At 44.2% G+C, this 17,625-nt stretch overlaps 1 non-coding gene across 1 annotated transcript; it reads left to right on the top strand.

Moving 5' to 3' along the window:
* The first annotated feature begins 13,977 nt into the window (after positions 1-13,977).
* Positions 13,978-14,136, top strand: LOC148091253 (U1 spliceosomal RNA). Its single transcript, XR_015715935.1, has one exon. It is a non-coding gene; the product is annotated as a U1 spliceosomal RNA (small nuclear RNA).
* Positions 14,137-17,625: the final 3,489 nt, after the last annotated feature.

Here is a 17,625-nt window from a genome sequence, read left to right as displayed (position 1 = left end):
AGCCTGAGTTCAAATGCCAGTTGGAAGGCCTTGGACACACTGCTTATCTTCAGTGTACCTTAGTTTCCCCATTTATAAAATGGGAATAGTAATGGTAATGCCCTTCATAATAACAGTAAGGTAAGAACAACCTCATAGGGTTATTCTTAGGATTAAATAAGGTAACATATGTAGAATTTAGACCAGCGCCTGGCCCCTGGTCAATGTTCAGTTCATGTTAGGCGATTATTCTTCTTTGCGATCTAATGTCCCCATCCGCTAAGGTGGGGCCCGGCCTTGACCATATATGCTTGGATCCCTGCTCTCCCTGAGGCTTAACTTTTCCTGGTCCTACCCGTACCTTATAAACTCCCTTGCTTAAGCTTGCTTGCGTCGGTTTTTGTAATCTGTAACCAAGTCTTGATAACTAAGACAGGGGGAAAAGACACAGCTGCATGGAACAACAATGGCTAATACAAAAGAGCTTTCCATTAAGGGTGAGATTGCTTGGCCTAGAAAGCCCATAAATGCCACAGACAATACCTAATCATAATTGAATGAAAGTTTGATTCAAAACACAAGCCATTAAGCAGATGGAATGCTCGGCTCTCATTCTGTGTTCTAAGAAAACAGGCAGGCCAGACAATCAGGACCCGTCCAGACAGGGACTGAGCAGTCAACGGAAAGCGACCCTCTCTCTCCAAAGCACCCCTACTACACCTGAGGGTCTGTCCTTAGCCATTCACGCCTTTGTTTAGCAGGGGGTCTTCTCTGAATATGTGAATGACCCTGGAAAGGGTCACCCAGAAAGCCTGCAGCACCCTCCTGTGAATGTGTTTATTAAGTGGCTTCCTCCTGCCTCCTCCACTTTCCTTCCCGTTACCAATGGGGCAGCGGCAGAGCCTGAGGAGGGCGGGGGAGGCCCAGTGTGGCAGAAGGAACCTTCCAGCAATTGTTGATGGTCTCTTACAGAGAGAGCAGTGAGCCGCAAGGAACTGGAAAGAATGTTCTGATTTGCTTCTGTCCAGCATAGCCCGCGGTGGGAATGACTACAGCGTTCTCTTTGCCAAGGACCAATCTGATCTGAAGGGGGAGCAGGGCTGGGTTTTGGCTTCAGAATGGTCATCACCCATTTACTAAGCCAGTGGCTCTCAAATTTGGCTGCAATTAGAATCATCTTGGAAGCTTTAAAAACTCTAGGTACTCAGTTTGCACCCAGATCAATTAAGTCATAACATCTGGGGGTGGTTGTCAGGCATCAGAAGATGTTTAAGACCCCCAACCCCGGGTGGTTCTAATGAGTCGCTGTCCTAAGCATTTAGTGTGTGAGGCGCCTTAGGTGACAAAACAGGTGAGAACCTGGTTCCTGCCCTCCAGACACAATGCTCAATTAAAATTTTTTAAAAATTGATTTATTTTATTTTATTTATTTTTTTACCCTTACCTGAGGATATTTTTTCCATTGCTTTTCAGAGAGAGTGGAAGAGAGAGAGAGAGAAACATCGATGTGAGAGAGACACATTAATTGGTCGCCTCTCACCAGTGCCAGGGACCCAGCCTGCAACCGAGGTACGTGCCCTTGGCCGGAATTGAACTTGGGACCCTTCAGTCCGAGGGCCAATGCTCTAACCACTGAGCCAAACCAGCTAGGGCAATTTTTAAAAAAATTTTTTTTAGAGAAAGAAAGGGAGAGGGAGAGAGAGAGAAAGGTCAATGTGAGAGCAGAACATGGATCAGCTGCCTCCTGCATGCCCCCTGCTGGGGATCAAGTCAGCAACTCCAGCATGTGCTCAGATAGGGAATCGAATCCGGGCACGGGAAGACATCCAACCAACTGAGCTATTCCTGCCAGGACAGCACTTTATTCCTTTTTATTGCCAAGTAATATTTCATTGTATGGACATACCACATTTTGCTTACCAGTTCATCAGTTGATGGACACTTGGGTTTCCACTTTTTAGTTTTGTGAATAATGCTGCTATGAACATTTGTGTACAAGTTTTTTATGTGTGTGCGTGGATCAACGTTTTATTCTCTTAGCATATATCTAAGACTGAAATTACGACACCATATGGGAACTCTATGTTTAACATTTTGAGGGACTGCTGGACTGTTTTTCAAAGTGGCTGCAGAATTTTACATTCCTACCAGCAATGTATGAGGGCTCTGCTTTCTTCACATCCTTGCCAACACTTGTTATTATGTCTTTTGATTATAGCCATCCCCGTGGGTAGTTCTATAAATTTTGACACATATATAGATTTATATAACCACCACCATAATCAGGATCTGGGGTTGCTCCATCACTCTCCACCACCGTTAGCTATTATTATTTCTTTTTATAGCAACACTGTTCTGTGGCAATCAGTGAGAGCTCCCTGGAGGAAGTGTCCTTTGAGCCGAGCCTCAGGGACTGGAAGGACTTCTAGAAGTTGACATGGGGGCAGTGACGAGGTGGAAGCTGCTCTTTGGAACGATACACTTTGTCCCAAAGCTTGCATTTCTTCTCTCTTCCTCGGTCTGTCCCCTCCCCTCTTCAGCTTGTGCTCTCATTTCACGGTCTCTTCCTTTCCTCTCCCGTCCTCTCCCCTTTTGCTATTCACCCAGCGGAGGCCTCCGTGGGCCCCTCTGGTGTCCTTGGCCTTATGAGGTCACTGAGGGCTGGGCTATGAACTGCTGCGTTAAGGAGGCTGCAGGGCCGCCTTTGGTGCCTCAGTGGGGACCCTGCACCCCCCTCCAAAAGGAAGTAGGACGCGTAAGGAGGACTCTTGCCCTGCAGCTGGGCGCTGCTGCTCAGGGAGAGATGGGTCCTGGCTTCCAGTACAGGTTATTGAGCAAGGTTTCTGTGCAGACATAAGGCCTATGTTGGAACAACAGCTGTACCAGCTCGAGCTTGTTCAGTTAATAATTCACTGCTGGGGAAATGGGAGGTAAATGAGTCAGGAGGCATATTTTGTGAGAACTTTGGGATACCTCTGACAGCAATTTGTGTAATCTGTCCAGGAAGATCCTAAAGCTGTCTGAATTCTAATGTCCCACCTGCCACACCACACTGACCCTTTGGACCCACTTTATTAACACGGTTGCCTTTGATTTATGTTTATTTTACTGCTTTGGTTTCTCTTTTGAGCTCACGACAGAGCAGTGGTGTGTGGGGGAAATGGCTCCGTGAGGAATTATGTTCTGTGTGTCCTTATGCAAGGAAAGCTACCAGCTGCCGTGGGTTTTCTCTACTTTGCAGGGCTGGGAGGCCTTGCAGCAAAATTGCCCCTTTCTCCCCACTGGCCACCATGTGCGTGCGTGAGTGCGCGCGCGCGTGTGTGTGTGTGTGCGCGCGTGTGCGGGGCTGCCTCCATGGGTGTGGGGCTTGTGCAGTCAAGCAGGGCCACATATTTAGAAGGACTTCCACTCTTGATTTAATGCTCTGCTGTTACCGTTTCAAAATTCTTAATTAATGAACAAGGGGTCAACATCTTGTACTGGGCCCTGAAAATTATGTATCTGATCCTGTGGGTATGCCATGGTTCTTGATGTTGAATTCAAGTGACCCTCCAAGGTCATTCTGTCCTTTCTCCTGCCTCCAGGACCATCCTGAAATCTGAACTATTGAAGACCCTCACCCCCAGGGAGGCTATGGCGACTCTGTCCAAGAATCATAGCCCTACCAGCCAAGATATCTTAAACGATAAAGAATTTGCTTAAAAATAGGTTATGTGTGGATATATTTTAAAATTTAAAAATGTACGGTGTGGCACCCTTGCTATTCCCTAGTTTCCTTGTTCCCCTCCTGCAGGAGCAAGCACTGTCACCCATCTCTGGGTACCCTCCGGAGAGTCTGTGCTTTGATGAAAATATATGTACTTATCTCCATATTTTTTTTTCTTTACCAGATGGTGGGATAACTTTTACAGTGTTTTGAACTTTCTTTTTTTTTTTTGGCTAACTGTGCATCTTGGAACATTCCAAATCATCATATAGATCTACCTTATTATTTTGGCAACAATTTCCCATTGTTCGGATTTATTATAATTTACTTAATAAGTCCCCTATTAATGGACACTCAGGTTGTTTCTGAACTTTTGCTCCTACAAACAATGTTCTTAGAATTGGGTTGTCAAGAGTTATCGAATTAAAATTCAGGTTTCCCAGTTAAGCTTGAATTTCAGGTAAACAAGGAATACTTTTTAAATATAAGTATGCTTTATACTTATGTCCCAAGAGGGCAGGACCTTTGGGACATAGTTGTACTAAAAAAATATTGTGTTTATCTGAAGTTTAAATGTAGTAGGACACCTGTATTTTATTGGGCAACCCTGTCCTAGAAGAGTGTCTGGCACATAGTAGGTGCTCAGTAAAGATTTACTGAATGAATGAATAAATGTTTCCTCTCTAGAATGAAAACTCATGAGGGCAGCTGCTTGGGCATATTTCCTGCCCTACCTTCAGTGCTTAATTGATATTTGTTCAATACAGGCATACCTCCTCTTATTCTCTCCCTTTATCATAATTCACAGATATTACATATTTTACAAATTGAAGGTAAGACCCTTCACCAGCAAAAAGATTAGGACTCACTGAAGGCTCAGATGATGGTTCACATTTTTTAGCAATACTTTTAAATTAAGGTATGTATAGCATTTTTGGCATAATGCTATATTGCACGCTTAATAGACTACAGTGCAGTATAAACATAAATTTTATATGCACTGGGAAACCAAAAAATTTGTGTGACTTCCTTTATTGCGATGGTCTAGAACCAAACCTAAGCTACCTCAGAGGTGTGCCTGTATGTGGGCAAATGCTACAATGAATGTCTTTGTGAATGCTTTCTGTGGCCCATGAAAGCATATATTTGTAGGATACATTCATTCGTTTAAAGTTTGATAGATTCTGCCAGGTCGTCCTCCACAGGCCTCTGATGCTTCTTGGCTGAGTTGTCTAATTATTTCCTGTTCATCATCTTAAGTCAGTTAACCTTTGGGGAACTTTTCCCTTGAGGCTGCTCTAAATTGGGGTCAAAAAGGAATCAAAAGTGCCAACCCCATTATCCCTCCCCTTTATGCCTCCCCCATCAATTCATGCCAAGAGATGAGGAACTTTAGATGCAAATGGCTGTAGCTAACATCTGGCTCAGCAGGGCATCCCCACTGTCTTGTCCCCAGTGGTGCTGGAGGAGCCCATCGGGTCCTGCCAGCTCCTGGTGATGGATGACTTACATTGGTTGGGCTGTCCCAGAGGTGCTCTTGGGTTCATAGTCCACCTGCCTCCCAATCTTTCAATCTGTCACTGACACAGCACGATTTAATCACTGTAACGAGGCTGTCACTGAGAGCACGTTCTGCCACCCCCGGTGGGAAAGCCTGTTCCACGTCTCCCCTGGCCAACCTAAGCACATGCGAGGCCTGTTTGCCAACCATTATGATCTGGTGGTTGCATGGAGCTGTGTGCTTATTTCAGCACTTCCTGGATTAGCTGGCTGACCTTGGACAAGTTACTTAACCTCTCTGAGCATTAATTTCCTCTGCAGGAAAAAGAAGCTAATAGCTCAGCCAGTGTGCTCAGTGGGCGAGTGTCCACCCATGAACCAGAGGTCACTGGTTTGATTCCCAATCAGGGCACATGCCCAGGTGCAGGGGGCGTGCAGGAAGCAGCGGATCTATGTTTCTATCTATCCCTCTCCCTTCCTCTCTCTCTCAAAATCAATAGAAACATATTAAAAAGGGGGGGCCCAATAACCCCTACCTGTTACCTCAAGGGTTTGTGATGAAACTCAAAACAATAATTTATGGGGGAAAGTCTGTGGAAACTGTGAAGTGTTCTACAAATATAAAATATTTTGAGGTTGAGAGTATGGCTGGCAGAGGGTCTTGAGTGATTTTTGAGTTATTATTATTATTATTACCTGTGTGGCTTCAAAATTTTTATCTTAAAGGGCAATGCATGGAAGGTGGCAGTGGGAGCTTGCCCTTTACGAAAGACTGGGAGGCGGTCAATACCGATCAAAAGTCCTCATCAGAGCCAGGGGGCAGGCCTGGCTGAGTCCAGGGATGGGTGAAGCTTCTCTGAGCCATCCTTTGCTGACCCCACATCTCTTCCCAGGACTAGGAACTGGGGTTTCTGCTCCCCTGGCTTCTCTTTTTCTCTGTGTACAACACCCTCTCATGGCTGTTCATCAGAATGGACAATATTGACTCCACTGGCCTCTAGAAACCTGCCATTTCCAGAGACAGCTGTCCAGCCTAATTTAAAACTGGGCTTCTTCCAAGTTCTCACCTTGGCACCTCTCGATCCCGGTGAGTGAGAGCTCTTGCAATTTAAGACATGAAGCCAGTTTCTCAGCACTCCCTGGTAGGAGAGCCTTCCCAGAAGCCGCTGGAGAGCGGAGGAAGTGCTGAGGCCTGGGGCGAGGGAGGGTGGCTCATTCTTACCCCATCAGGAGTGTCTGATGACTGAGGTGAAGGTCCTGACCCATCCTGTACCTGCCTGCCAGCTCTGGGCTTGTGGCTATGAACTCTTCCCTTTCCTCTGAAGTGAGAGGAAAGATGGTGGCAAATCACTCTGTGTGTGTGTGTGTGTGTGTGTGTGTGTGTGTGTGTGTGTGTGTGTGTGTGTGAGAGAGAGAGGGAGGGAGGGAGGGAGGGAGGGAGGACCCGTGAGTTTTATCATGTGTGAAATCCCAGTGAGCTGCAAATCAAGAATAACTTCCACCATCTACTTCCAGTGCAAATTACCCCAAACAGCATCCTGTTCCACCTTCGCAGAGAGGCTGTCCTTGTAGAGATGCCTTTTTTGCCAGTTGTTGGACCTGACAGCCTCACACCCAGCGGTGGGAAATACACAAGAATGAAAGTGGGGTTGTCTAGGTTGCTTGGGGGCGAGGGAATTCTCTACTTGGAGAAAACAAACAGAAGCAATCAAATCAGATCAAAGCACAGCTTATCTCAGTGGTTCTGCACCTGGGGGCAGAAATCATTTCTGAGCTCTAACAAAGCAGAAAAGTGGGGAGGGGGGGAGAAACGAGGCAAAGAAGTGAGAGGTGGCGGAACCTGGCTGCTGGACAATCTAACATAACAATTAGAGCAGGTTGCCTGGGTGTCTCAGCTCCCTCCAGCGAGAGAGGTGATGCATCTGGCAGAGGAGGCCTCCAGCGTTTGAAGGATGGCTGGCTCCTTGCTTGGTGGGTGGTGTCGCACTAGTTTTTCCGCATCTAAACTCTCACTTTCCTTGGCGTGCTGGATTAGGTTAGCTGAACCCTTTCAAGGCTCTGTTCCAGGCACAGGAAAAGTGGGCGAGTGGAAGAAGAAAGTGAAAATCTTCCCATCATCTTTCTCCATTCCCGTGCCCAGTGTCCCAGGACGCCCCTGCCCAACTACAGTTTGGAAGTTTGGGAGCTTGTGGATTTTACAGAAAGTGTCAGTTCCCCACTGCGTGGCTTCAGCTCCGCTGGCCTCCTTTCTGCTCCTGGAAGCCCCTTCCTGACTCAGGGCCTTTGCTTCTGCTGTTCTCCGCCAGGTTCTTGGAGAGAGACTTCCCCTGCAGCTCAAAAGCCTGGGCCTCAAAGGGGCTCCCCCTGACGACTGGTTCTTAGGTTCAGTGGGCGGGGGTCTGCGTCAGGTTTTGCTCATGGACATATCTCCAGCACCTAGCACAGTGCCTGGCCCATCGCACATGCTCGTACATCTTGTTTGAATAACCATCAAATGAAATAATCACCCTGCTTTATACTCCCACAGGCCTTATTGCTATCAAACATCACCCTGTTTGCTTACCTGCTTGTGTGTTGCCTAGATTAGAACCTCCATGAGGGCAGGGACATTTCTGTCTTGTTTTCCAATGTCTACCATCAGTGCCTGCAAGAGTGCCTTACATTTAAAGATGCTCAATATAAAGACACAAATATACAAAAAAAATTTTTTTTAAAAAGAAAATAAATAAATAAGAGAAAGAAACAGCAAAAAAACCCACATAAAATAAAGATGCTCAATAAGCATTTGTTCAATGAATGAACAGGAGACAGACAGATGTATCCAGTCGTGTGGGGGAAAATGCTCACACGTTGCAATTGGGTGCAGAGTCCTTGCAGGGCCCTAACTGCAGGATCTTTTGGAGGAACACAGTTCAACCCATAAGAACTGTCTTACCTCTGTGATGGAAATGCCTCACGAGGCCTGGCTCTTCTAGTACAGGAATTCCTTGATAAACTACAGTGTTGGTGAGTAGAAGAGGTTCTGAAGAATGGTGTTTTCTGGTTAAAGGAGGGCTACATTGTCCTGGTCCACGATGCTAGAATAGTACAGTATAGTAAGGGTGATTGGCTGTTCTTGACTCAGGAGCAAGGGCTTGCTCGGGAATGGCTATGATCAAATTAGCCACGATGGCTCCCGGCCAGTGATGATAGACTCGTACGGCAAAAGTGTGTAGGTGATTTGAGCTAAAGCCAACACTGCACAGAAGATTAAGCCTGGACTTTACATATGGGAGGAACAAAATGTTGGCTTGTTCTGCTTTTGTACTTCCAGTTAAAAGGGAAGTATTGAAACAAACAAAATTCAGTTGAAGATCCAGGTTGGATTGTGTCTGGTTAATAGAGATTTTATTGTACATTTGGATTATGCTTTGATGTTATACAACTTAGAATCAGTAATAGGTGATATATATCATGCACAGGCGATACGCCAGGCACTATCCCGAGCTGTTTACATTAATCAACTCATTTATTTTCACAACAACCCTATGTAGGTACTTTAATTATCTCCATTCTACAGATGAGAAAACTGAGGCTCAGAGAGTTTAAGTGACTTGTCCAAGGTTACACAGCTAGAAAGTAGCAGGATCAGAATTTGAATCCAGACCCCAGAGCCTACTTTATGCTCTTCTGTCCAGGTGACCAACTTGTCTAGGTTTGCCCAAGACTTTCCTGATTTGGCACCAAAAGTCCCACATCCTAGGAACTCCCTCAGCCCCAGGCAACCTGGGATGCTTGGTCACCTTACTTTTGCCTCTCAAATACAGCTTTCAAAGTCGGCTTCTAGCCTGTGTGGCATCCAGTTCACTGATCCCTAACAACAGAGGGATTGTGAAAATGACCTTGTAAGGCTCTTGCTGTTAAAGTTAACGGGGTAAATATGGAGAAAGATCTCTGGAGAGGACCAAAACAGGAGCCAAGGAAAATATTTCCAAGTCAACAAGAAGTATCGACTGAGAGAGAATGGGGTTGGCAAAGAGCTGGCTGTGACTGAGGCGAGGACACAATTGGAAATACCTGCAATAGTGAAGGTGATGATGGGTGACAGCGGTGTTACCTCTAGCACTGGTCAAGAGCCATGGCCAGGTTCTGTGCTAATTACTTTTCCCGTGTTAACTCATTTAATCCTAACCACAATCATGTGAGGTAGGCACTATTCTCCCACTTTACAGATGACAAAATTGAGGCTCAAGGAAGTTAAGTGAGGAGAACCCTTATAGCAAAGGAAGCAGCTGGCCTCTGGGTGGGAAAGGGAATGCGGCCTCTGCCTGTTCTTGGCTCAACATTTTTTTCAAAAATGTTTCCTCCTTATAACTTTTCCAGAATTTCTGAGGACAGAATCATTTTTCCAGACCTGTAGTCCACTCAGATTCAAACTGGAAATCAGGATAAGGGCCGGAGTGCCAGTCCCTTGTCCCTTTCTCTCACCAAAAAGATTGCTTTCCTGCAATCAGTAAACTCCTTTAACATGCAGGACGTGCCGCATGTCCCTGTTTTTTCTGAGTTGGCAAGAGTCAGGCATCTGCTCTGTGACTTGGCCAGACAATTGGATGTTAATTAGTGACTGATGAGATAACATGGAAACAATTACCCTCAGATGTAGGATGCTGCAGGAGAAGCTGTTAGGACGTCTGCGCTCAGGCCCTTCTGGAAGGGCCGCTGTTCCATTTTATTCCCCTTGGTGCGTCATATTTCTGTCACGCTCAAGGGCTCACAGTTAATTTTTATTTGTCCTGGTCCTTTACAAATGGGTCCTCCCTTCCTACAGAAATATTTCCTTTTAAAATAGTACTATGGCCTGGCCGGGCGTGGCTCAGAGGTTGAGCATCGGCCCAGGATCCGGGGGATTGGGGTTCAATTCCTGGTCAGGGCACATGCCCGGGTTGCCAGCTCGATCCCCAGCAGGGGGAATGCAAGAGGCAGCTGATCAATGACTCTCATCATGGATGTTTCTATCTCTCTCTCTCCCCCTTCCTTCTTCTCTCTGAAATCAATAAAGATATATTAAATAAAATTTAGAAAATAAAAATATAAATAGTACTATGTAATAAGAAGAAAAAATCTCTTTAGAGCTGGGTAATATAGGAAGAAAATTTTATTTTGTTCTGCGGAGAGAGTGGGCCTACTCTGTCAAAATCCCAGTGGCTGTCCTTGATTCTGGTGTCAGAATGCATTAAAAAAGGGGGGGGGGATAGGGCCTTGGCGGGGTTAGAGTGTTGTCCTGATATGCCAAGGTTGTGGGTTCGATTCCTAGTCAGGGCACATGCAGGAATCAACTAATGATGCATAAATAAGTGGAACAACAAATCGATATTTCCCTCTCTCCCTCTCTTCCTTTCTCTAAAATCAATAATAAAAAGGGGGTAGGCTTTTGTTTTATTTTCTTACCATTTGTTTAAAAAAAACACACAACACTCTGATTTCATGGATTTGTAAAGTGTGATTTAGTAAACGCAGTTGAATGGAAGGGTAGCTAGCTTCATGCATTTAAAAAAATTGTGGTGCCCGGCCAGGCATGGCTCAGCGGTTAAGCATTGACCTAGGATCCAGGCGATCAGGGTTCGATTCCCGGTCAGGGCACATGCCCGGGTTGCAGGCTTGATCAATGACTCTCTCATCATTGATGTTTCTATCTCTCTCTCTCCCTCTCCTTTCCTCTCTCTGAAATCAGTAAAGATATATTTAAAATAAATAAATAAAAAATAAAAAAATTGTGGTAAAATACATAAAATTTACCTTCTTGACCATTTTTAAGTGTACAGATATAACCATAATGTAATTTAACTCTCCCGTGGATTATAAACACCCTCAGGGCATACTTCCAGGGCTGAATGCCACAGCTTAAGTCCCCCCAACCCCCAGCATTTGGCCCTGAACCCTCAGTTGCTCACTGCTCACTGGATTGCTGTCTTGAATATCCAAATGCCCAGGGCCACCCCGAGGCCTGGGGTAAATCTGAGTTCTCATTTCCCCAGAGCCCAGGGCCGGCTCATGTTGATACTGGCTGAACCTGAGAGTTAGCCCTAAGAGGTAAAGCATCTCACCCTGGGGATTATCCGGTTCATCGCTCCAGGGTTGGGCCTGGTGGGAATCTAGCCAGGAATCTGATTGTCCAGGACAGATTTGGGGAAGAGACTGGAGCCCTGCCGGTTCTGTCCGCCCAGGGAACAGAGTGTCTGCCAGGTGCTGGGGGGGGGGGGGGGGGGTCAGTGACTGCAGGAAGAGCTTCTGCAACTTCAGCCCGGGGAGAGTCCCCAAGTGACAGCTATGCCTCTGCCCCTATTTAAATTTTGATCTATTTTCTGCATGTGATTTCTGAACTGATATTCTTCTGATGACAAGGGCATAAAGCATCAGACCTCAATCATCTTCATGGGCTCAGTGGGAGAAGTCGTTTTTGTGTGTATGTGTGTGTGTTTTACTGATGGCATGGCCTACTAACAGAAGAGCAGGGTTTTTACCACCACAGGACAGACAATGTCCTCCTGTCTCCTTGAATTAGCTTCATGTCATTGAGAGCAGCAAAAAAGAGATTGGAGCTCTGTGTCTTCGCCATAAATCATTCACTAGTTCCTAAGGTAATCACCCTGTTTTTCTTGAGCGTTTTTGTGCTCAAGCCATAGATTTCTGAAACAGCTTGCTTGAGTAGCAAGACATTTCAATGCTAGAACATCTAAATTGTTTCTAGGGACAACAAACAAGCATTTATTTGAGGAACTTTCTACAGGACTGGGAGGTATTGGAAGTGCCTCTCTCTTGCAGGGGGGAATTAAGGCCGCTGGACGTACAATGCATGAATTCATGGAGGGGTTGGAATCGCTCAGTTTCAGATGCAGCTTGTAAAGTGAAGTGCAGGGCAAGACAACTCAAGTTTAAGCGCCTCCTCTGCCCCTTATTAGCTGTGTCACATTGGGTGAGTCACTTAATGCCCCTGAGCCACGAATGCTCATTCATCAAATGGTCACTGAGCACTGGTAGCACATGGAATGAATGAATGAATGGGTTTATTGAGCACCTGCTATGCTCCTGGCACTGTGGTAGGTGCCTTTACAGTTTTCTTATCTGTAAAATGTAGGTAATACTGTACCTGTTCTCTATCCCTCCAGGGATTCCATGGGATTCAAAACAAGGTACTGTGTGGGAAAGTACTTTGGAAGCTGCAAATAATATGACCATGTGGAGGCCTGTTACCTTTGGCTTTAATTCAGATCTTCTACTTCCTCTTTTTTCCTTTCCTATCCTTCCAAATCTGTATGAGTTTGCCTGGGTGTGGCTTCATGGAGCTGATTATTCACCATGTCACCCAAATCCAGTGTAGACACATAGCTGGGAGTGTAGCATTTCCTTCCAAACCCATGCCCTTAGGTGCACGTGTCATTTCTAAATGTACAACATCAGTGGGAACACCAGTTTCCCACATGCCATGATTAGATTGAGGCTGAATATGTGTGTGAATCATGTGAAGTTGAAGGGCAGGGCTCGGTACCTTCGTGCTGTTCATTCCCACATTGTCAGAGACAAGACCTGAGCAATCAGACGCACTTGGTCCCCACAGCAAAAAGAAAGGGGCTTGGGAGTTAGACCCTCCAATCCAGACCTCTTTGCTCTTTGTATAAAGATCCTCCAGCCAGCTTAGGCAAAAAGGGGAATCTAATGGAAGGATCCTAGGGCATCTAGAATCAGGGATAACTGAACTCAGGGACTTAAACGCCCCCCCAACACTCTCTCCAATCTGTTCCCCCCATTGCCCCCACTCATGTGTTGGCTTTGTTCATTCACTAGTTCAGCTTTCTTCCCAGAGGGGATCATAGCTTCTGGCAGCTCTTGTGTCTCATGGATCATAACTTTACCATTAGAGAAGTCCTGGTCACTCCCTTCAATTCCAATTTCAAAAATCCTTGGAGAAGAAGTCTGATTGTCTTGGTTTGGGTCAGATGTCCGGTCCTGGACCAAACAACTGTGGCAAGGGGTTGGGGGGGGGGAGGGTCACATCACAGAGACAAAAGCATTCCTAGAGATTGGGGAATTCACTGCGAGTCTGGAAGCTAACCCACTTAGTTCACCTTTCTGAGCCTCAGTTTTCTCGTATGCAAAATGGGACTAATAATATGGTCCAATACCACAATAAGGTATACAGCTCTCATATTTTGACATTTTAATCTTAGATTTAGCTAGTTCTAGGGGCTGAGAAATAATGAGACAAACCAGAAAAACTTTTAATTTATTAATACAAAGAAGTTCTGTGGCACACCATATCTATTTCACACACCAAAAGTGTGTAAAGCAGTTACTTTTAAACCTAAATTATTTCCTAGGAAAGACCTAAATTCTGAAATTCAGTGTCTAATTAAATAATACCTTTAAAAATGGTAAATGACCCTGGCTAGTGTGGCTCAGTTGGCTGGGTGTCGTCCTGTACACTGAAATGTTGCTGGTTCGATTCCGGTCAGGGCACATGCCCGGGTCGTGGGCTCGATCCCAGGTAGGGGGCAAGCAGGAGGCAGCTGATCAATGTGCTCTCACATCGCTGTTTCTCTTTCTCCCTCTCCCTTCTTCCCTCTCTAAAAAATCAATAAAAACATTTTCTTAAAAAAGGTAAATGACACTGTGACTATTTAAAAATATAGGCTAATGTGAAGAGTATTATTATAGAACTGACAAAAAGACATAAAACACTAGTGTAGGCATAAAAGAAAATAATTGAATGTGAAATCTTTCTGTTTTATACAAACCAGATTTAAAACTAACAAAGGATACTTCCGTGGCAGGGGAGATAGCACCATCACGAAGGCGGTTTTCCCAGGGCGAGGCTCACCCATTGCACTCCGGGTGTCTGACTCCTGCAATTTCCCCAAGTGTGGGCAACCCTGCATAACGTGTAGCAGTGGGGACTGCGTTCATGCTCTCCCCTACACTTAAAAAAGAAACTAATAAAGGGAAAGGTAAAATGTAGAAAATGATAAGAAATAGTTTTTTTAATAAATCAGAAGTTTACAACTATAATAAATAAATACCTTAATAAGATATATTATACATGCAATTATAGCTCAGCATTTGAGCATTGACCTAGGATCCAGGAGATGGAGGTTTGATTGCCGGTCAGGGCACATGCCCTGGTTGCGGCCTTGATCCCCAGTAGGGGGTGTGCAGGAGGCAGCGGATCAATGACTCTCATTGATGTTTTTGTCTCTCTCTCCCTCTCCCTTCCTCTCTCTGAAACCAATAAAGACATATTTTAAAAATCAATCAATCAATCAATCAATCAATCAGAAGTTTACAACTATAATAAATAAATGCATTAATAAGACATACTATACACGCAATTTTAACATATAAGACTATGTGCAATTAATCCATTTTTCTTTTATATTTACAGAAATAGCTGGGTAACATCCAAAGAGCATGTTTCCTGTGCTCTGGAGGAAGAAAGGCCTCTTTTTGAGGAGTGATAATAACCTGAGCACTGTCTCTCGGTGGCCAAGGGGACAGTTTCTTGATCACAAACCCAGTTGGAATTTACAGGTAGCTGTGAATGACTAGTTCAAGCCAAGGCAATTGGGGGCAATATGGCTCTTAGAAAGAGTTGAAAAATTCAGTTCAAGGTGTAAACCAACCCTGCTCAAATCTGCTTCTGAAAAGCACCAGAAATCAGAGGCCTCAAATGAGGAGGCCTGGCCAGATGGCCCTGCTGCATGCCTCCCCACTTCCCTGTACCTTGTAGTGGTTCCTACCTACCTCCTAGTGTTGCAATGCTAATGACTAAAGTATCTGGCCATATGCCTAAGCAGGTACTCAAAAAACACTGATTCTCTTTCTTTTTTCTATGGCTTAAAACTATTTTTAAAAAAATCATGGGCACAATGCTGGGGAACCCCAATATCTAAGGAAGCCCTTTTCCTTGTGCCTTGTCAAAAAGACAAGTATGTTATATTTTATTGTTTTTAGTTTCCTTTTATGTCATGAAAATCCATTTACTGTTTTATTACATACGGTTATAACATTAAAAAAAATCATGGGCACATAAACAAAGTTAGCTATAGACATTTAGTTGTAAGAGTAGGCTATGTGGCTCAGATATTGACCATGGTACCCACCGATTTGTTTAAAATTAGCCCTAAGGGTCCCACAGTGATTCTCAATTTAAAAAATATCTCAGTATTCTAAATGCTTCCTGGCCCATGAGCAATCAGGCAGGCTAGAGCATGTTTGGGTGAAGAGTCATATCTAGACCATGAAAATATATAAAATGTTTATATTTTATCTTGCATTACACAGTTGCACAGATGTAATTATAGTGTAGGGTATGCCAAAGGCTCCAAATAGCAGAACACTGATTTAAATTGTAGTTTAGAATTTCTCAAATCACTACCTTTTCCTAAGAAGTCCATGTCCTCATGGCATTGTTGGCTCAATAAAAAAATCAGGACATATATAGTTTATCATCTGTTTGTGCTGTCTTCATCATTTCTAACTGCCCATGTGGCTTTGGGCAAGCTGCTTGATTTCTTCAACTTGAAAAATATTTTCGTACCTACCACATGCAAGGCTTTGGGATGGACTTCTGTGGGATGAGTCAGATAGGCCTTTAGGGAAAAGGGCATGCTGGGTAGGGACTTTCAGTAAAAGTTAAGTACAGAATCTGCAATAGTTCTGGAAGCTTAGGGCATATTTAGGAGGGTGGACTAGCAAGTGGTTTGGTTTAAGTGTATGGGACATGTAGGGGAGCGGGGGGAGCTAAGGTTTTTGGGGAGCTATTAATTGGATACAGTGGTCATAAGGGAGGCAGGTGTCACAGATTTGGAACCTGGGTGACTTGGAGATGTCTTTTAAACAGCATTAGGGAACATAGCAGGAAGAGTTAGTGTGGGGAAAAGAATGATGATTTTGGTTTTAAATATACTAAGTTTAATATCCTAGTTGGATATCCAGCTGGAGCTTCTAATAGGTAACTGAAATGTGGGATTAGAACTTGGAAAGGTTTCAGGGGCTGGAGCTATAGATATGAGAGTTGCTGGAAGTGATAGTTGAACTTGATTGGCTCTGTATTGATTAGGTGTAGATTCTGCTGATAGCATACTGGTGCCCAAATAATGGTAGCTTAAATGAGACAGAAGTGTATTTCTTTCTCTCACACATAATAATTTAGGAGTAAGCAGTCTAGGGCTGGTATGGTGGCTCTGAAAGATCAGAGACTTAGGCTCCTTCTTTCTTTTTGCTCTACCAACCCCAGGGCCATGACCTTGTTTATATGGTCCAGGGTGACTCAACATTACCACATGTGTACTTCCAGCTGGTGGGAAGTGGGGAAAATGGGAAAAAGATATGACCTGAAAGTATTATAGGACCAGAACCCTAGTCTTTAACTAGACACATGGCTGCCCAAAATAAAGGTTACATTTCATGTCTCCCTTGCAGATAAGTGGTCAATGGGAAGTGAGCAAAAGACATGTGAGCAGCTTCCAGGTCCACTTTATAAACATGTTCTGAATATCAATATGTCCTTGCATGCAGAGTCAGAGTGCAGTACTGTGAAAGCCAAATAAGGGGGCAGGGTCTTCTGAAGGAGGGGTTTCACAGTGCTACTGACTGGTCAAGGACGGTGAGAGCTAAAGACCTTAAAACAGTGGCACTCAGCTAGAATTTTGTTTCCCAGGGGATATTTGGCAATTTCTGGAGACATTTTTGACACTTGTGACAACTGGGGGGAATGGATGCTATTGGCATCTAGCAGGTAGAGGCCAGGGATGCTGGTAAACAACCTACACTGCATTAGAAAAAACCTTCCAAGAACAAAGAATGATCTCCCCCAAATGTCAATTTGCTGAAGTTGAGCAACCTTGCATTAGGTCAGCGATTTTCAACCATTGTGCCACAAGAATTTTAAAAACATGCAATACGTGACTATTTAGACAGGGGCACTGACCTCTTTTCCCATAGATTGTCAAATAAAAAAATGACCAAAAAAAAAAAAAAGACAATAGCCAACACAATCGCGATTCTGTGTGAATGCCTTGTCTTGAGTCATAATATATAGGTCATGTAATAGAGTTGCATTTTATTGGTCATGGTGCCACATAATAAGATTACGTCTGATTGGTTAATTCTTGGTACCAGAAATTCTTATATAAAGTATAGGCACCTGGACCAATGGGGGATGGGAAGGGGACATTTGTAATGCTTTCAACAATAAAGTTTAAAAAAATAGATCTTAAAAATTATATTCATTATCTAAAATTGAAAAAAGTCACTTTGGAGCAAAAAGGGTAGGTAATTACTATTATTATTTTTTTGTAAATCAATAAAAATTATACCTATTTTTTTGTCAGATCAACAAAAAATATATTTTCTGTGTGCATAGAATTTTAGTAATGAGTTTATGTGTGCCTTGAGATGAAAAAGGT

The sequence above is a fragment of the Miniopterus natalensis genome, chromosome 17 (genome assembly GCF_054644295.1).
Source record: "Miniopterus natalensis isolate mMinNat1 chromosome 17, mMinNat1.hap1, whole genome shotgun sequence".
Lineage (NCBI taxonomy): Eukaryota > Metazoa > Chordata > Mammalia > Chiroptera > Miniopteridae > Miniopterus > Miniopterus natalensis.
This window is presented reverse-complemented; position numbering and strand designations above follow the sequence as displayed.